This window comes from Emydura macquarii, unplaced genomic scaffold, assembly GCF_026122565.2.
Source record: "Emydura macquarii macquarii isolate MOO-44397 ecotype Brisbane River unplaced genomic scaffold, CSIRO-AGI_Emac_v2 contig_3220, whole genome shotgun sequence".
Lineage (NCBI taxonomy): Eukaryota > Metazoa > Chordata > Testudines > Chelidae > Emydura > Emydura macquarii.
The window spans coordinates 11,071,086-11,091,079 of record NW_027133357.1 but is presented as its reverse complement, the minus strand read 5'-3'; the positions used below and the strand labels follow the sequence as shown (position 1 = coordinate 11,091,079).

At 45.9% G+C, this 19,994-nt stretch overlaps 1 long non-coding RNA gene across 1 annotated transcript in view; it reads right to left on the bottom strand.

The window, feature by feature from the left end:
- Positions 1–19,431, bottom strand: part of LOC137142392 (uncharacterized) — a 44,165-nt gene extending 24,734 nt beyond the window's left edge. The window contains exon 1 of the long non-coding RNA XR_010916909.1: positions 19,114–19,431. This is a non-coding gene — a long non-coding RNA (uncharacterized lncRNA). The remainder of the gene's footprint in view (positions 1–19,113) is intronic.
- Positions 19,432–19,994: the final 563 nt, after the last annotated feature.

Here is a 19,994-nt window from a genome sequence, read left to right as displayed (position 1 = left end):
CAGAAACATTGGTAGTAGCAATAAAAAAATTGCTTCAGATGATGAAAGCGGGATAGGGCCCCAAACGACCACCATTCCTCATAAGCAAATGTGCTATGTTGAGGCCATGTAGCCCAGTAGTGTCCAAGTGACATTTTCTGCACACAAATTTATAGTTTGCTCACCGGGCAGTCCTGAAGCCGCCTTCTCAAGTTTTTACATTTTTAAGATTCAACTGGGTGAATAAAGCAAGTATCCTTATTCGCAGCAGGCAATTTAACAGCTAAAAGTAGGATGGGCTCCCAAGCCCATGGAGAAATAGAAATGCTGTGCTTTGGAGGGAAAGGCTTTAAAACATCCTCGGTGTCAACTGTTTGCAATAATTTACATCAAGTCACAAGCCAAAGATAAGACCGCTAACCTGGCAGTCAAATTATGCAATCAACATTCCTTTAAAGGCAAATAGGATACAAATAGGTCCGGATTTTTCAAAGGCATGTAGGCATTGTCACTTTTGCAAATGATATTTAGGTCCTTCAGTCACTTAGACCATAAACTGCTGGTAGGAACATGCCTTATATTGTTAAACAGCTGGGCCATGGGGTTTTAAAAACCTAGAGAAGGGTGCAGGCTACAATATTTGGAGCAAGCTTTCTAATCAAGTCCAAGTTTGGGGGGGAAGGGCGATTAGGAGCTAGAATGTGGGGTTGGGGCCATCTTTCTTTTTAAAAGAGTTTTCCTGCAACCCCCATCAATGGGTCCAGCTCCCCAACCCTTTAAAAACCCTCAACAAAATAGAACAGAAAAAGGAAGCAAACCCTAATATAAATGAATGAAAAGTACCAACCCTTGGAAAAAATCCAAAGAATGAGAGAAAGATGTCTGATACACTACTGCTTCTGAAAACAAAATTTGTTTGCAGGTAAGTAGTTATCTTACCTAGCTGTGGGTTGGTCAGCTTTAACCTACAGCCACACATTTTAGAGACAAAATGAAGTGGGTGAGTTCTACCTATCCGTGCCTGGCTGGAAACCCTTCTTGCTTGCCCAGTATGAAATATCCTGCAGATACAGTGGATCCCACGGGAGAGGCTTGTGAGTGTTCCTAGAGCAGTTGTGCCAGTGTGAAAATCCTGCTACTGAATTTAGGTCCTGGAGTCAGACCTGTTGTGGGCCCATTCCCGGCCTAGCAAGTCTCAGGGTCCAAATGGCTCTTGCCTTGTCATATGCAGGTCCAAAGAGGCTGCTGCAGCCAATAACCCTGGCACAGGAGGCCCTCTGTGTCAGATGCAGTCTGCTTTGCCTTTCCCCTGTACAGCCTCCTTGTGGGGCCATACTGGAGGCAGGGAGGGATTCCAAGTGGTAGGGCTGGGGCGGCTAGTCTCCACCTGTTACAAGGCCCACAGGCGACTTGGGCAGCTGGGTACAAATTATGGCTGCTTTAACCTCTGAACTGGCCCCAAGTAAATAGGGAAGCACGACCCTTTCTCAGTCCCTGCACCAATATAAGGTGGAGGTTAGCCCTAGGATTCCATTTCCCTACTACAAGGGGGTCATGTTACAAATTACTTGTGTGTTGGAGACCCATGGTGCAACCTCCTGGACTAGCTGGAGATCTTGGCTTGGGGACCTGCGTCTGGGCTGATCCAGATCAGGGAACAAGGGAGGATGTGGTCTGTGTTTCTAAACCCTATATTCATATCAGTCCCACCCCATCCCAGTCCTTCTCCTACTTCTAGGAACAGATTGCACCCAGCCATGCTGGTCTGAAGGCACGCATTCAGTGCTGGAGTCACCCTGGGTCAAACTAGAAGTAGGGAGGGCAGATTGGCCTTCCTGGCTGTTGAAATAATATCACTGTGGCTTGGCTGTACCCTCCCTGCTATAGAAGAATTCACTTATCAATACTGATTACACATGAGGGCTTGGCTCCATGTGGCATTATGCCAGAATAGGTGCCTGTTGTTCTGTCATGTCCCAGCTCTGGAAGCACAGACCCGGTGGGAGTAGGAGAACTTGTGGGGACAAATAGTAGACAAGTGTCTAGTGACTCTGTAAAATGAATTGGCCTCTAAGTTGCCATATTTTGTTTGAAGGACAGAGGTAGGAGCTGCTGCTAGGCTAGAGATAACTAACACACAGGATAAGAATTAGGATCTAATTTACAACACTGAAGGCACAGACATTCGAGTTAGTTCAGAGGAGAAGCTGTGACACCCCTTATGTTGATGTTAAGCGTCATGCTTTTCCTTTGTTCAGGTCTTTTTCAGCTTACATCCCAGGGCCAGATCCATAGCTGGTATAAATGTGCATCTCTCCACTAATGTGTCAGCCCAGTAGTGAAATCTCTATCTAGAAACTTAACCGATACTTGGCTACAGTGCATGGCACATATGATACTATAATATCACCCTGAACTTCGATTAGACAGACTGTTTTGCAGCTTAGCGATTTCCTTTATCCAAGATCATGTTGGAATGGCGCCTACATTTCAAAAATCAAGCCGATAACCAACCTAAGGTTTTGTTTCAGATACAAAAGCTCTTTGAGGAATACTGGCAGAGTCCACATTTTTGCTTAGATAAACAAGATCAAGTTACCTTTAAGTTAAAGCTGGCCTGGTATCTATATTAAACAAAGTATGTGCACTAAAATAACACTCTCTTTTTAAGATGCATGACATACGAGTCATGGATGGGTACCAGTTCCTTTACAGAACCCCAAACAATACTCGACTGTTTCACAGTTCTGGAGGAAGAGTGCAGATGAACTGGACTAACCAGAAAAAAGTTTAGGTCAACCTCTTAATATGAAGTGGGAGCAGTATGACACTCAAAGCCTGAATCTTCATTGCCCTGCCCCTTGTGTGATCATTTACACCCCTGCAGAAGGTAAAATGCTACTTTTCTGAGTGAAGGGTGTTTTACACCCTCTTTGCAACAACTAGAGAGGGAGCAAGGCAGTGGAGAAGTCAGCCCAGAGTGATTTTAAAGGGAAGGGTGAGGTGTGTATCTTCTGAGCCCCCCTTAGAGCCATGAGAATTCTTTGTCCCTTTAGTAAGTGTTATCAAGTGGTTAGGGCAGGGGACTAGTATTGCTGCCCTAAATTTTCTCCTCTTTCACTCATGCACTATGCGATTTTCATCAAGCCATGTGACCTCTATGCATCTTAGTTTATCCCTCTGTAAAGTACATATCTTACTGGTTCTCTGGTGTGGGGCTGAACTAATTAATGTTAGCAGAAGATTTGACCCCTGTGGAAGAAGGATGTGGGAGAAGTGCTGAGTTTTGTCACTCCACAGGGGAGGTATTAAAAACATTTCTGCTGGAACCCATCAGCGCTCTTGCACAAATCTGCTGCCGTGTGTCACCAGAGGGTGGAGAAAAGCACCATTGGGCTGGGTCTTACTTTAAGTGCCTTTGCCAGTTTATGTGCATTGGGCAGACCCACAGCTTGTGTAAATGGTCATAGCTCCACTGAAGCATCAACCCAATAGTTCAACCTTTGGAAGTGAGATCTCTCTCAGCCCACTGGTAGCCAAGGGAACAACCTGCTGCTAAGACATCAAACCTGCCTGATTTTCCTTATTTACTGGGGTTTAAAAAGCAAATGAAAAGAACCATCTTGGTAAAGTGCTCCTGTGTGATCAACCCTGCAGGGTGGACTCAGCTATGGGAGAAAGAGCTTAATTCCATTCTGCTTTACATTTCCATCAGCAAAGATGCCAGCTAAATTCTGCCTGCAGGATGTTTATCACCGGTGCTAATGTAAGAGACAGGAAGAACCAATCTTGATTTTTCAGATCCCAAGTGAGGAGGGAGCAGATAACATCTTCTGACTTGTAAAGTCAGGAAATTTGTTTTGGAAACATGGGGAGTCAGTAAAGATGAGGCCACCTGATATTACCTTGGAAGAGAGTGAGTCATGTTTCAGAGCATAACTGTGTGTTAATACAGACTGAAACTCAATCCGCGCTATCTTGAAATTTCTTCTCCCCTCTCTTGATTACCTTGCTGCCTTTCCATTTAAAGCAGTCATTTGTACTTTAAAGTATATGGTGTAGAGTTCACAACTGGGTGGAAACATTTTATGCTGCTGTTTGTGCCTCAGACTAGTTTGAACCTGCTGGTTCAGAAGACAGTTTACACACAAAGCAACAGATATTCTTTCAGTGATGTTGACTGTAGGGGCTGGGAAATTTAGCATCAGTCATGACTTTCTTTCGCTTACATTCATTGATGTAATTGTTCCATAAAGATTGGCAGGATGAGTTGCTGGGAGCCAAAACAGTGTTTTCTTTAAACTCCTTATGTAACTCATAATCCTTAGATGCATAGAATTAATTTGCCTTCACTCTAACCTATGTATTTGCCTCTCTGGGACACTCTTATTAACAAACTCTTCATAAATTAATTGTTTTAACTATTCTGATCAAATATTCATTCAAACCTTGTTTTGTTGCAAAAGGGGAAAATAAATTGCTCGTTTATAAATGATGAGGAGCCACAGGAATGAAAACTACACTGTACCAGAGAGATTTTTATACCCATCTATTTATTACAGATTAGATCAGATAATGAGCTGACATTGCTGCCTCAAAGTATTTTACAAACTCCAATGGTTCTAGAAGCTACAGAATAACTTCTGTTGTCACTGAAATGCAGCCACCTCTGGGCTGAAATGCAGCAACACTGCACAGCAGCTTAAGAAAGAAAGTAAAAAGGGATACTGCTTCCTACTAAGAAGAACAGAACTTTACATTTCTACAGAACTTTTAGAGATCTCAAAACCTTTACAGACATTATGAATGTAGCTTCCTACCACCTCTGCGAGGTAGATAAATATTAGCCCCTTTTTACAGATGGGGAAACGGAGCTACAGAGAAGTTAATGGAGTTGCTCAGGGGCATTCATGAAATGGGTAGCAGAGGCAGGAATAGAAACTAAGGCTACGGCTACACTGACGGCGGCAAAGTCGCCGCTGTCAGATCGATGGCTCTGGATCGACTGAGCGGTCAGTGAAGACCCACTCAGTCGATCCATAAATTGACTTACTAAAACCACCTTCGCAAGTGGCGCAGTGAAGTGAAGACAGTGCGTAGAAGAGGAGCCCAGAAGTTGATGGGAGTTACGCAAGTTTTTTGCGTAGCTTGCGTAACTTCCGTCGACTGCTGCTGAACCGCCTGGGTAAGTGTAGACCAAGTCTTAGCTAATAGTTAGGAACTCAGGCCCTGATGCAGGAAACACAGGTGGAACTCTAAGCACCTGAGTAGTCTCATTGACTTCAGCGTAGGTAACTTCAGTGGGACTATTCACATGCTTTGAGCACCTTGCCGAATTATGGTCCTAAGCTGCAGAACCTCCTGGAATTGGTTTCCCAGCCCAGCTCATTATACAACTCTAGGCAAGTCACTTTTTGTGCCTTAGCCTCCCCCTCTGTAAAATAGGGATAATTACACCTTCCTCCCAGGAGTATTGAGAGGCTTAATTAACGCCTTTAAAGAGCTTTGAGATCCTCTGCTGCAAGAAGCTACACAATTAGAGAAGTATTATTATTATTCATCATCATTTCCCACTGTGATTGGAGCTCAGGATAGTCCATGACTTCTATGGATTTAGCCAATATGGCACACAGGTACCAGTCATATAAAATTCTTTGAGTAGCTACCATATGAACACGGTTTTGAACCAACTTAGGCCTTTCCCTCTCACTTAGAGAGCAGAAGGGTCTCACCTTTGATTCTAATAAGCCAGTTGTGTTGGATCTGAGCAAGGTAATACAAGACCTCGGTGAGTTTGTTTTGTTGGTTGATAAGTCCTAATAAACTCACACCGACACAGAAATTTCCCGTCTAAGCTAGTATAGTCCTGATGGGGCAGTGGGTAGCTCCTGCCAGGCACAGAGATTACATTTCCTTGATTCAAACACACAAGAGGACCTTGCTGGCCAGAGTGAGATGACCCCTGTAGCAATTTGTCCAAGTGTAATGTGATGTTGGGGTTACATTCACCAGTTCTTTGGGTGATTGACAACGGTCTGATGTTAGTTTAACAGCAGACAGCAGGTTAGGGGAGAGGGTGTCGTGTTTGCACAGTGTCTAGCAGAATGAGGCCCCCATGTCACCTGAGACATCTGAGTGATACAGTTATACAAATGATTAATGATCATTATAAGCATATAGTTGTTGTTGTTACAGCCTGCAATCCTCTTGTCGGTTTCCTTACACTAACTAGGTTTTGCTGGGTCTGCCCTTGGATGAAAGATCGCCCAGGAAAACCCAAGTATTGTAGGAAATGTCACTGATGATTCACAATGCGTGACCCTGTTCCCCTGGGTCCGTGCTAGACCAATGCCTTTTCACAGTGCGAAAGCAGAGGTACCATCTTTTAGATTCAGTATAAACCAAGGCTGTGACCACTTGTGGTTATGAGGGATTTTGTGGCATTTTTCAGAGGAAGAGGCAGCAAACTCTAAAGTGGGCAAGTATGGAATGACCTCAAAAACTTTCTTCCTAACCCTCTTCAGTCAGCCCTAAAGCATGAACTTTTAGATCTCTTCCATCCTTTTAAAAAATGTCATGTAATCAAGGATGTTCTATCCACACCTCTTCTGAATCCTGCCATGTTCCTTGTCCTGATGTTGGCAGAGAGTTCCATATGCTAACTAAGCACAGTGCATTGTGGAACTCCACAAATGTTTGCCATTTCTCTCCAACTCCTTTTTCTTGTTCTTTGTTCTAAGTGAGATTCAAAGGCGCTAAAGAAAAGCAGTCTCTCTGAAATTCCCTTTCTGTTAGCATTGGGGCACTTGGAAAATGCAGCTGTAGTTAGGCAAGATTGTAAATGACAAGCTCCACGAAGGACTTTGTGGGTCTCATTACAGGCTGTTCCTGATCAAAGGCAATCAAGGTTACAAGTCAAGCCATGGTTCATCAGCCTGAAATCTTAAAACCAAACTGGATTCCTTTGCCCTCATTTCTGGTAATAGAATCCATGTTCCAAGCTGGCCCAACCCTGTTATATTACAGGGTTCCCTTGGATGATGACATAAATTGTGAGTCAGCTCTGGCAAGCAGAGCGTGCACATATATGCCCGTTTATATTAAATAAATGCAGCTGCATTCTGCTTGTAAGTGCCTTAAAACTTTGCCGTTCAATACAGACAGGAGGGGTAGCCTTTATGTGGGTGCTTTATGCAGGAGAGTGTAGACCGATAACTTATCTGGATTGTTTCGCAAGAGCGCCTCTCTGGCTAGGATTTAATTTTTAACTCCTACTAGTTTGCTCCGTATCATTAGCAAGTAAGTGTTGGCTATAGATTCAGTGCAATATACAATTAGGATATTATGGGCCCTGCATATTGTACTTTATGCCTTGTTGTTTTATTTCTGGTATAAGGAGAACAGACTCACTTGTCACCAGCTGCTCGTTATGTGAAAGAAGGTAATTTCCATAATGAGGAAGGCCTGTTTGCACAAATTCTGTTACTCACCTGTAACATAAACTTTTCTATGATGCACACAGCAAGTTGCAATCAAATAGTGATTACACCTTCTCACTCTCTAGGCATTGCACACATCTCATTATCATTATTAGCCCACCCCAACCCCACCCTGCTTGATTGTCTCTGATCATAGACTTTAAGGCCAGACGGGACCATCATGATCATCTAGTCTGACATCCTGCACATTGCAGGCCACAGAACCTCATCCACCCACTCCTGTAATAGACCCATAACCTCAGGGTGAGTTCCTGAAGTCCTCAAGTTATGATACAGAGCCTTCAAATGACAGAGAATCCAACATTTACACTCTTAAATCTGCAAGCGACCCATGCCCCCAGCTGCAGAGGAAGGTCTCTACCAATTTGACTTGGTGGAAAATTCTTTTCCGACCCCATATATGGCAAGCAGCTAGACCCTGAGCATGTGGGCAAGACCCACCAGCCAGACACTTGGGAAAGAATTCTCTGTAGTAATTCAGAGCCATCCCCATTTAGTGTCGCAGATTGGTGACATGGCATTATCTCATCTTCCTGTTATGTCTTACTGAACTCTTTGAGTCAGCGACTGTCATTTACTATGCATATTTATCTAGCATCTGGTGCAGTGAGGCCCCAATTTGGTTGACCTCTAGGCTCTCTCTCCCTCTGTAAATAAATACAGATTCATGGAGTTGAAGGCCAGAAGGGACCAGAGATCATCTAGTATGACCTCCTCCTGTTAAATAATAATGGTCATCTTCAAGAAACATCAGTTTTTCTAAGGTGTATGTTGCACCATCCTCTGCAGAGAGCTGAAAGTTCCGTGGGCAGTTTGTGGAGTCTCAGCCAGTTAGTGTATTAATAGCCCTGGTGGTAAATATTCTGTGACTGAATCTGCATATTGCTTTCTTTGCCCTGACCATTCTAAATACAACCTGCCTGCTTTCACCAGGCCACTGGATGCTGGAGCGGACAACAAAAGGATTCATGATGTAATATTACACATGCCCCGCTGCTCTTGAGAACGTAGGAACTGCCATACTGCGAGCCTAATATCCTGTCTGCAATGGGGTCAATCCCATATTCTTCAGAGTGACGTGTAACCCTGCCACATGGTATCTGATTGTACTGTATTATGTCATGGGGGCAGGAAAAGCGGGGTGCAGAAGACCAGTACGGTTGAGGGCAGAATCTGTCTGTATTATTTACAGGAATATGCTGCCAAATGATCAAAACATACAAACAAGGAAGGGGAACAAAGAGAGAGCTGTTCTCTTTTTACTAGGGATGGGGTGAACCAACAATCCAGCACCAGATGTCCAAAGGAAACCAGATCCCATTGTGAATTTTCCAATTTGGGACCCCATCTTGAATCTTAAAGGCTAAGGGAAGAGCCCGTGGAACCAATGCTAATTTTAGGGGCAACATTTGGCCACCAGTAAGTGTGCTCAAATCTGTTTATGCCGCATTCCTGTTAGAGCTGGTGTAGCTTTACAAACATCACTGGGACAATCTCTCATGTTCCTCCCACTATTGCTACTACTGTTGGTTTTTAAAGTGAAGTATTTTAAATATTTGATCAGCTTAATTTCTACTCCCAAAGCAATCTGATCCCCACCCTCCGGGCCTTGCCATATCTGCTCATGTTGTTCTTTTTATTATTTGGCCCGACTGACTTTTGCTAGTCAAGCCAGTTTGACAGCAATCCTTAATGGCCATCTGTCAGCACCTGTGATCCTCTCCCACTTCAAAAGGAAGTCCTGTTGCAAAACACTCATTTCAACTGATTCTGCTTTCAATGGATTCTGCTTCCAAAGGGTTGTGCAGCTAGGAGATGTGCTGTGAGGTCTGCATGGTACACACTTTGCATAGAAATGAACCTAGATCCCAACACCAGGAACTTATGGGAAGTTTGACTCTAGATCCCCACCCATCCCTCTGTCTGCTTTATTTTTTCCATTGTTATTACAGGGCTTTGGGTAGCACGAGCTGCTCTTCTTCGTATCCCAGAGGCTACCATCTTTCTGGGTTTCCCCTCATTTTCCAGGGATGCTCCTTTTCTCCCCAGGTGCTGACTATGTGGGGAAAGAGGCACTGCTGAGATTCAAGCCAACCAGCATGGGAAGGCAAGGTACTTGACAGCAGACATAGCACCTCAAACTGTGCTCTCAGCATATGTCATAAGCTAGTCAGAGTTGGGCTGGGTCCCTATCTGAATGGGCAGTGTTTTGAAAAACCTCAGGAGTTGGTGGGCCTGATCCTCCATCACCTTGCACCCAGTATGTATCATTTACACCTGCAAAATCAAAATGCAGTCACTGTGGGCTGGCAGTGTACAGGTGTAAACAGTGACTCAGTATCCGAGGCTGCGGAGAGTCAGGCCCAGATGGCACACTTTCTTCTGAATCAGTATCTCGCCAGTGCTCCAGCAGGGTGTTAGTGCCACCTCTAGGCTGAGATGTAAAACCACATGTCATTGACCTCCTGGCATGATTTGCAGAAATAAAGAGTATTAACCTCCCGGGTCCAGGGGAAATTTCAGTTCTGCTTCTCTAAATCCCCCCCCTGCAGTTTGAGACAGGTATATTATTCCTCACTTCTCCTCTCAAACACGGTCGGTCGCTGATTGAGGATGGTGAAGAAAGAGCGCCGAGTTCCACCCCAGGAGTGAGTGTGTTTCAGTGTTGACGTGTTCAGTTTGTATGGCATGCTAAGATTCTTTGAGACAGAAGGCTCTGCTTCTCCGTCCTGTGATTCGGGACCCATGCTGCAGTGGAAACTCAGCGCTCTGTCTGATGCACAGAAAACGTTATCATTAATTTTGATCTACCTCACCCAGTACCTTTACACACCATGAAAGAAGCAGTGTCTTGTGAGGGCAATTGAAATAAATGACTGTAACCACTTATTTATTGCATTCCTGATAAGGCAGATGGTACTTTGCCTGCCAGCTTTCCTCAAAGTACCAGCATGAACCTTCCATCAAGCCCACTAGGGACTTTGCTACTGTTATTGATTTTACACAGAAGGCCCCCAGAGCCTACAGTGATGAGAGGCAGTATAAAACCATAGGGTTTTATAGATAGAACTTTCAGCAGCACAGCAGCTGTATCCTACCTGATACAGTCAAGAGATTAAATACCTTGGATGTTTGATCATTCTTGCCTCCCCCGCTATCACAATCTAAAGCACTCCATGGTAAATGTGCAGGAGATAGAGCGACAGAGCAAAGTCCAGCCCCCCCAGATCTGAACATTCCTGGATTGGAGTGGTTTGGAATCTGAATTTTACACTTCAACCCCCCGTCTAAATAAAAATCAAGGAAATAACATTCTAGAAAGCAGCACTGAAGCTCAAAAACCTGATTCCTGAACAATGCACATGTTGCTGTAGCCGTGTCAGCCACCAAACACTAAAAATACAAGGTGAGGAAGAGAATAGCTTTTATTGGACCAACTTCTGTTGGTGAGCGAGACAAGCCTTCGAGTCTTGGCAGTCTGCATCAGACCCAAGGCGCAAGCATAATATTTTCGGGCCCAGTACAAACTTGTAACACAGGCTCCCACCCACACACATACCACAATCCCTCATCCCATATGTACAATCTCATGAGCCATGACAATTTTTTTCTCATGATAATGGGGGTTGCAGCCTGGGCCAGCCCCTCCCAGGGCCTCTGGGCCCTGGTAAAGTGTACCCTGCTCCCCCCCCCCAAATGTGGGGGCCCCTGATCAGACCTGAGGTCCATGTAGAGCCTCATCTGAGTATGGCCACTACCACATGCTTCAGAGAAAGGTACAATAAACTACACGATAGGCAATCCTGGGACAACCAGTCCATATGGGAAGGTTCTTCCAATCCTGCATTTGTTACTGTTTGGTGTATGCGCTGATGCATGAGGGTTTATATTCCATGCAACATGGTTCATTTTTTAAAATTTGTCAGCACAAATTCATTTCCCTTTGAGGCGCTGGCAAGTCAGTCTGCATGCACGTGGCTGGAATGCCAGGTGCAGCATCTCTGTGAAGAGTTCTCTTAATAAATAGTCACTTTAGTCTTAGGAACATGGAACCCTTTTGTGTTATCATCTGAACGCAGGACCCACCAGCATGTGTTTGGTACAACAGTTTAATCCTTTGTCATACAGGACTTCTCTACTCTAATATTAGTTTCTGAGTTACAGGAATACCAACTGACCTCTTGGGCTGGAAAGTTCCCTTGAAATTTTAATCTCATTAATTTTAAAAATACTTATAATAAAAACCTGCAAAATCTCAAGCCAATCAAGTCCCTTGCCAGGCTGACACGTGTCAGAGGTCCACCTTGGAAATTTTACAAATCTGAAAACAACAGAGATGCAGCTGGAAGTGCTGAGGTCAGCTTTTACTGCAGTAGCATTGTGGAGTGCTAATATGATACTGTTTCCTGAAGTGCCTCAGGGAAGGGTAGGGATGGGTGTTTTGAATGCTTTAGGAAATCAGTCAAATTGCAAAATAGGTTGGGGGGCTGATTCTGCTCTCACTAAGACCAATGAGAATCAGGAGTAACCCCACTCAAGCTCCTGAGATGACAGTGATCTAACAAGAGAGGATGCTCTGGGCTCTGTGGGCAGAAGTTTGAGAAGGATTCAATACCCGTAATTGGCACCAGATTTTCCAGAAGAGCTCAGCACATTCGGTGCTCAGCTCCTTCAAAATCTGCTCCCCATTTTGGGCGTTGTACCCTTGAAAAAAATCTAGCTCCAGGTGTACTTATCCACTGCAAACAACTCCGTCTTAGCCTCTTTTTCTCCATGCTGCATAGGCCGGAATTAACACTTCAAGATGGAGCCAAGTTAAAATTTGGCTCCAGACCCAGAGTTTAGCAATGGTGTCCCCATCCCCTCCATACGCACACAACTCCAGTCCAGTCCACCTTAGTTAATATTTATTTCTTATCTTACTCTGCAGGGCTTTACAATCGGTTATTAGTCACTGAGCTCCTGCACGGTGTGGACTCCACCGTTCATAAAAGAACATGGCCTCTGCCCCCCAAAGGTTTGCACTGCAGCACCCCAGGAGTGAACCCGTTCTTATTCAAAGACAGTCCTCAAGCAGCCAGGAGGGATTTTCGAGGGCCAGGACGCTAGCTGTTCTGAAGTCAGTCAGAGCATTGACGCAGCCTCTCTCTGCAGTTTTCACAGCTCTGTTCTGCCAGCTTTGGAGGTGTGCCTGCAGGTGCAGATGAACCCTTGCTGCGCTGGGCAGAATATGGTCAGGTGGCCCGTCAGCTCATTTCCATCGCTGACCTAACAAGCCCCTCCTGGAAGAGTCAAGCTCTGCCCCTAGAATACATTACTGTGCACCAGGTCATTACCCCGAGGGTGCTCCGAGCGTCTCACATAGATCAGGAGCGTATTTAGTGTGCATGCCCAGGAGTAAGCAGCTGCATGAATTGCCCTTTGCCTTGCTGCTGCTCCCTCCAGCTGCATTTACAGCTCGTTAGGAATGAAATGCAGCAATACTGGGTTCAGTCCCACTTTTTCTTAGCCTAACGAGTTTGCAAGGAAAATTAGATCCTTGCAACTGTTGGATACTTGGTGCTTAGAAACCCAGATGATAGGTTCCTTACATCGACCGATGGACAAATACTCTATGTGATGGAGGGACCTCACAAGAGGCGAAATGCAGAAATATCATAAATGGTGATGTAATGTACACACAGGTGGTGGAAGGGGATCACAAGAAAAGCAGCCATGAAGGGGTGACTCAAAACAGGGAGGGACTCTGCTTCACCTGTGAGGTGAAGCCAATTTCACCACCACTTCTGTCACCTCTGTGTTGGCTCCAGGGTTGGTGGTTTGGCTTTGATGCAGACTGAGCCCAAGTGTATTGAATTTGCAAAACAAGGGTGGAGATTTCCCCAGGCCAGGTTTGCTTGTGAAATTCCCAGTGCTTCTACCTGCTTCCTTTGAAACTAGCCTTGTGGTGGCTGGATGGCGGGGGGGGGCGGCGGGCAGTAATGGGCTGTATAGACCATTTCGTCTCCATGAAGCTGCTTCAAATCCAGCCCATGTGGCAAATATTTGTCATCACCTGGCGTCTGTTTTGCTGGTCTATGTGTCATGAGTTTGGTCAGTCTCAGTCCACCGCAGCAGCCAGGGGCCCACATCTCAGAAGTGACTGTTGCTGTGGGGGGGACCCTGGCTGGCAGCCGGACACAGAGCTAGGTCTGAAGGAGACCAGCCTGCTTTTCCTCCCCATGGTGCCGAGGATTCACACTGGTGGAGCCGCATGGGAGGAAGCTTGCCCTGCCTTTGCCTAAGACATGCCTGTTGGGCGGCTAAACGCGGGAACTTCAGTCCCCAAGTTGTCTCTGCAGAACCTCTTCACTCGCCTAAAGCTTTCATGTGAATGTAGGTGTGTCTGGGCAGCTCCCCCCCATCCTGACGAGTTCTGCGCAGCGCCTGCACACCGCTCTTGGCGTGCTGCAGCGCTGGGCCGAGCCCCCTTTGTTGCAGGACATGCATGACGGTGCCGATCAAGGGTAACAGCATCCCCGCTCTTTTGTCCCTACTCGGCATGCACAGCTTCCCGTTGGTTGGCGGATGGTTTGCTTGCACCCGTCGGAGGCTTTTGGGCGCAGTGGAAAGCTATGGAGAGAGGGGTCTCTTCTGGCTGTGTCTATAGATCGATCTTTCTGGATCGATTGAACGGTCAGTGTAGACTAGGAAGTTGACGCTGGTAAACCACCCCCTCAGGCTGTGTCTACAATGACGGTGGCAAAGTCGCCGCCATCAGATCGACCTATCTGGATCGACTGAGCGGTCAGTGAAGACCTGCTCAGTCGATCCAGAAGTCGACGCTATTAATCCGCCCCTGCAAGCAGCGTAGCGCTGCATCGGCAGGAACATGGTTCCCGTCGGCGCAGTGCAGTGAAGACGGCGTGCAGAAGGGAAGCACAGCAGCTGACGGGAGTTACACAAGCTACTCTGCGTACTTTGCGTAACTCCTCTTGACTGCCGCCGAATCTCCAGGTAGGTGCAGACCAGGGATCTTCCTTGGGCCAGAGGGTGGCAGTGTTGTTCCACAAATGAAACCGGGTCTGAAGGACAAGGCTACATGGCAGAGCAGGCCTGGCACATACGCAACCCTTTGCAGCTCCACAGATCTGTGCGGAACTAGCTTACACGGGTGGGCCCCTACATGTGCCTGCAGACCTGTCCAGGTGTGCTGCACGTGGCTTGCTGGATTAGGGGTTCCTTGTGGAAAGAGGAAGGGAAGGCAAGTGGCCTTCAAGCATCCAGTTCTGGGGTCCTATCACTTCCTTTGGGAGATTATTCTGCAGTGTAACAGATCGTTGTTCCCGCCCAGGACCATTCAGCCTTCCTTTGTCTTTGATCCCTCTATGTCTGCATTTATCGGCTACATGGACCACCTGGACGGATCCTTCATTTCAAAGTTCCTGGCTTTGGTCTGTCTCATACAGACCCAAAGTTACTTCTATGAATTTTTTGGTGTTGGTTAAAGATAGTTTAAGGTTTACTGAGTGATTCAAAGCTTAGCTGGGAATGTCCTCTAAGCCACTTGTTCAGCTTCTTACTGGATGTTGGCAGCTAAACCTTCCATTAAAGCTCATCACAGCTGGAGGGGCAAGCGCAGCGAAAGCGCATAGACAGAGGACACAAGTCTGCTTTCACCCCCTCTTGCTTAGAAACTGCTACTTGATTAAACAAAATGGTGTTGTCTAGTCTGAAAACTTTTAGACACAAAGTTGCAGAGGGGTAGCCGTGTTAGTCTGTTCCTAGCAAGACAGCGAGAGTTCTGGGGCACCTTCAAGACTAACCAATTTATTTGGGCAAATTTGTTGGTCTTTAAGGTGCCATAGGATTCTCGCTGTTAGACATAAAAGCTGATGAAACAGATGTTTTAAAAGCCGAGGCCCCCGCCCTTCTGTTGATCTGTTGATCCAAACGGCTGGCGTCCTAAACTATTTCTCAGGTCAGTACAAATGAAGTATACCTGTTGGTGGAGGCCATGAAGGTCCCTAGAACTGTATCCTATATGAATGTAATAAAGCCCTGGTTGGAATGCAGCTGGGTCTGGGTCTATTTAGGGAGCACATCCCAAATGGAGTGTGTAAAGAGCTTTAATGACTTGCCAGCAGGGACTGGAAACAGCAACACTGATGCTTGAAGCTACAGAATCAGCAAGGGGCAGAATCTGATAGAAAAAAAGAGAAATTCTGTGCTATACGTTTTTAAACATTCTTTGCCATGACTTGTGCGGTGCCAGCCACTCAGGAGGCTTGTTTAAGCAAATGGAAACCCTCGCTGCGAAGAGATCAATTCTGCCAGTGGTGTTGCGAACAGGCTATTTCCAGTTAATGTGAGAGTGGCCTGGGATAAAAGGAAGGGGCCGTTTGTGAGCAGCACACTCTCTGCCTGTGCTAAAGCCAGCTGTTCAGATGCCGTGAACAGAAACATCACCAAAAACAACCCAATTACTCACAAGGCCAAAACAGTCAAAAAGCTAATACCAGCCCTATCGTCACGTTGTGGAGGGCATTTCCTCTGTAGCTACACCGCCAATGAGAACAACAGACCATGAAGTGCAGGGATGGTGTGAGGCGACGGCACCTTTTGAACAGAACTTCCTCCTTCCTTTCACACAGCTGCAACGAAAACCTTGCGCTCATGTGATAAAGAGTTATGTGGGGGCAGTCTGCTTTCCCCTTGCCCAGGCTGTGCAGTTCAATGGGTGACTAAAGGACTTCACCCTCCAGGGCGGTCAGCCCAGCACCCTTCCAGCCCTAAATTCACTCAATTTAAGAACGGAGGAGCTAGACCGGGAGGCCTGACTCTTAGATTGGCATCACAATTAAAGTGAACTATTAACAGTGCTGAAGAAATCATTAGACTTTGCCTTATCAGAGTCAATAAGGTAATTCTAATAGCAACCTTTAAGCATATTAATACTCCAAGAGTAAATAAATTAGGGGGGAAAAAGGAGTCTGAAAGGAGTCCAGTTTGCCAAAAGGTCTGTGTGTGTCATCGGGGCAGAAGGCTGTTAACTGTAGCTCTGTATCCATCTGTGATACTTACACGCCCTCCATTACTGTAAGAGCTGAGCACCTCACCATCGTTCATCCTCACAACACCTCTGCGAGGTAGGGAAATGCTACTAATGATCTCCGTTTGCACAAGAGGAATGAGGCACAGAGACGTGCCCAAGGTCACGCAGGCAATCGGTGACAGCAGGGACTTGAACCCAGGTCCCAGGCTAACACACAAATCACTGCACCGTCCTCCCTAGTGCTACTGGTGGGGACTCTGGGGAGAATAATGAATTGGTCACATGTTAAAGTCTGTTACTTAAGGGAGTAAAATCCCATGTGCTCTGCAGGACAGGCTGGAAACAATAGGGTGGACAAGGAAATCGGAAAGATTTCACACCTGGCTTAGTGCCATGAGGGCAATCACTGGGAGGCTGGAAATGGGAGAAGCAACAATGGGCGTCACAACAGAACATTTCTTAGCAACACCAAAAAGCAGCTTTCAGCTGACAGCCTTTGGGCACCCTAGCTCCCGTCTCACCACGGGAGCCCGTCTCCTCCAAGGCCAAGGTTGAGAGGCACATGGGCAGACACGAGGTACGCTCCCGCAGTGGCACCCCTTTGGTGGAGAAAGGCCACAACTCCTCTCCACACCGGCGCAGGCACAGACATGGGGAGGAGATGGTAGTCCCGCTATGCTTGGCCCACACTCTGCTGCAAGACAGAGCGCGCTTGAGGACTGCACCCTGGCTGCAATGGCTTCTGCGGGCTACCATGATCATTACTACTTAGCATTGGTATTATCATAGCTCTCAGGCATCCCAGCTATGGAACAGGGCCCCATTATGGTCAGCGCTGTACAAACAGCGAACAAAAAGACAGAATAGCCCAGGCACAGGAACGACCCCCCTCTGCCGCTAATCCCACCTCACCCACTCCCCAGAGCTGTGGGTCCATTCTTTGGGATAAGAACTGCTAGGTGCACAATGCCCAACTATACTCCATACCTCTCCCTGACTGGAAGGCCACATTGTTCATTGTAGGCCCAAATTCCCCTCCGTACCCACACAGGACTGGTATTATCTAACTGCTTCTTACGGTAAATTATTGACACCAGAAATGCTAAGTCACAAAACTGAAGTGAAAAGGAATCGTTGTGCATGTTAAAGAAAGGGACCACACATCATCCCCAGCTTCCTCTTCTGCACTCTGCTCCGGGGTGTCTCTCGCTGGGGGATTTAATTAAATATTTCAGGCGTGGCACTATGACTTCCAACAGCAAAATGCAGAACACACCCTCAGAAAAAAAAAAAAAAGAATTCTTTGTATCAGTCTTCACTGCAGAAGATGTGAGGGGAGATTCCCACACCTGACCCATTCTTTTTAGGTGACAAATTTAAGTAACTGTTCCACCTTGAGGTGTCAATAGGCGAGATTTTGGAACAAACTGAGAAATTTAACAGTAATAAGTGACCAGGACCGGATGGTATCTGTCCAAGAGTTCTGAAGGAACTCAGATATGAAATTGCAGAACTACTAATGGTGGTATGGAACCTATCACTTAAATCAGGCTCTTTATCAGATGAGTGGTGGATAGCTAATGTAATGCTGATTTTTAAAAAAGGCTCCAAAGGCAGTCATGGCAATTACAGGCCAGTAAACCTAATTTCACTATCAGGCAAATTAGTTGACACTATGGTGAAGAACAGAATTATCAAATACAGATGAACACCAAATGTTGGGGAAGAGTCAACACAGCTTTTATAAAGGGAAATCATGCCTCACCAATCTATTAGAATTCTTTGAGCGTCGACAAATATGTGCACAAGGGTGATCCAGTGGATATATACTGTGCTTGGATTTTCAGTAAGCCTGTGATAAGGTTCCTCACCAAAGGCCCTTAAGCAAAGTAGACATGGGATAAGAGAGAAGGGTCTCTCATGGATCAGTAACTGGTTAAAAGATGGGAAACCAAGGGTAAGAATAAATTATCCGTTTCTAGAATGGAGAGAGGTAAAAAGGGGTAAACAGTGAGATGGCAAAGTTTGAAGATGATACAAAATTACTCAAACTAGTTAAGGCCAAAGCAGACTGCAAAGAGTTACAAAGGGATCTCACAAAATTGGGTGACTGGGCAACAAAATGGCAGATGAAGAACAGTGTTGATAAATGCAAAGTAATGCTCATTGGAAAACATAATCCCAACTATGTATACAAAATGATAGGGTCTAAATTAGCTGTCCCCAAGAAAGATTTTGGAGTCATAGGGGATAGTTTTCTGAAAACATCCACCCAGTGTGCAGTTGCAGTCAAAAAAGCTAACAAAATGTTAGGAACCATTAGGAAAGAGCCAGATAATGACACAGAAAATATCATAACGCCACAGGATAAATCCATGGTACACCCACACCTGAATATTGCATGCAGTTCTGGTCACGGCTTCTAAAATATATATATATTAGAATAGGATAAAGTACAGAGAAGGGCAGCAAAAATTATTAGGTGTGTGGAACAGCTTCCATATGAGGAGAGATTAAAAAGACTAGAACTGGTCATCTTAAAAAAAAAAGAGGTGATTAAGAGGGGCTATGATAGAGGGCTATAAAATCATGTCAACTCACCGCTGTGTTGCTTGCTTGTGGCCCGTCTGGGGATTGGTTTACCACTGGATTGACGCCTCTTCTTGCGGTTTCTCAGTCTCTTGTCCAAATCCCTCATTCAGCAGCCTCTCACACACACCAAAAGTTGCAGCACTTCCCCTTTGGACAGGTCACTATAGTTTCCTCCATTTTGGGGTATCAAGTGTCTCTAAACAAACCACCTCAGGCAGTCTTCAAAGACCACTGCCCTGTATGTGCCACTCCCCCAGTGCCTGGTAGGGAAACCCATGTCCCCCCTCCACACTGGGTTCCAGCCTATTCAACAGCTAAAGTTCATGTGGTCTCACCCTTGCTGTTGGTTTCCCTAGGTTTCTTCCTACTCCTTTCTCTCAGCTCTGAGAGTAACTGCAGACTGTCTCTCCAAACAACCAACCCCTTTTTGTGCTTCTCTCCCTGGCTTTATATAAGCTCTTTCTCCTCCTGCCCAGCTGGGCTTCAGGTTCAATTAGGGCTGTATATCTAGCCTACCCCTCACCCAGGTGCAGCCTATCCTACCAAGTAGCCCTTTCTGAGCCATTTTAACCCCTTCAGGGATGGTGTGGGGGGAACAGCCCATCACAAATCATGAACGGTGAGAGGAAAGTTAATAAGGAAGTATAATTTACCCTTTCACATAACACAAGAACTGGGGTCACCCTATGAAATTAATAGGCAGCAGGTTTATAACAAACTTGAGAAAGTACCTCTTCCCAGAATGCACAATCAACCTGTGGAGCTCATTGCCAGGGGATGTTATGAAGGCCAAAAGCATAACTGGGTTCAGAAAAGAATTAGATAAATTCATGGAGGATAGGTCCATCAATGGCTATTAGTCAAGATGGTCAGGGACGCAACCCCATGCT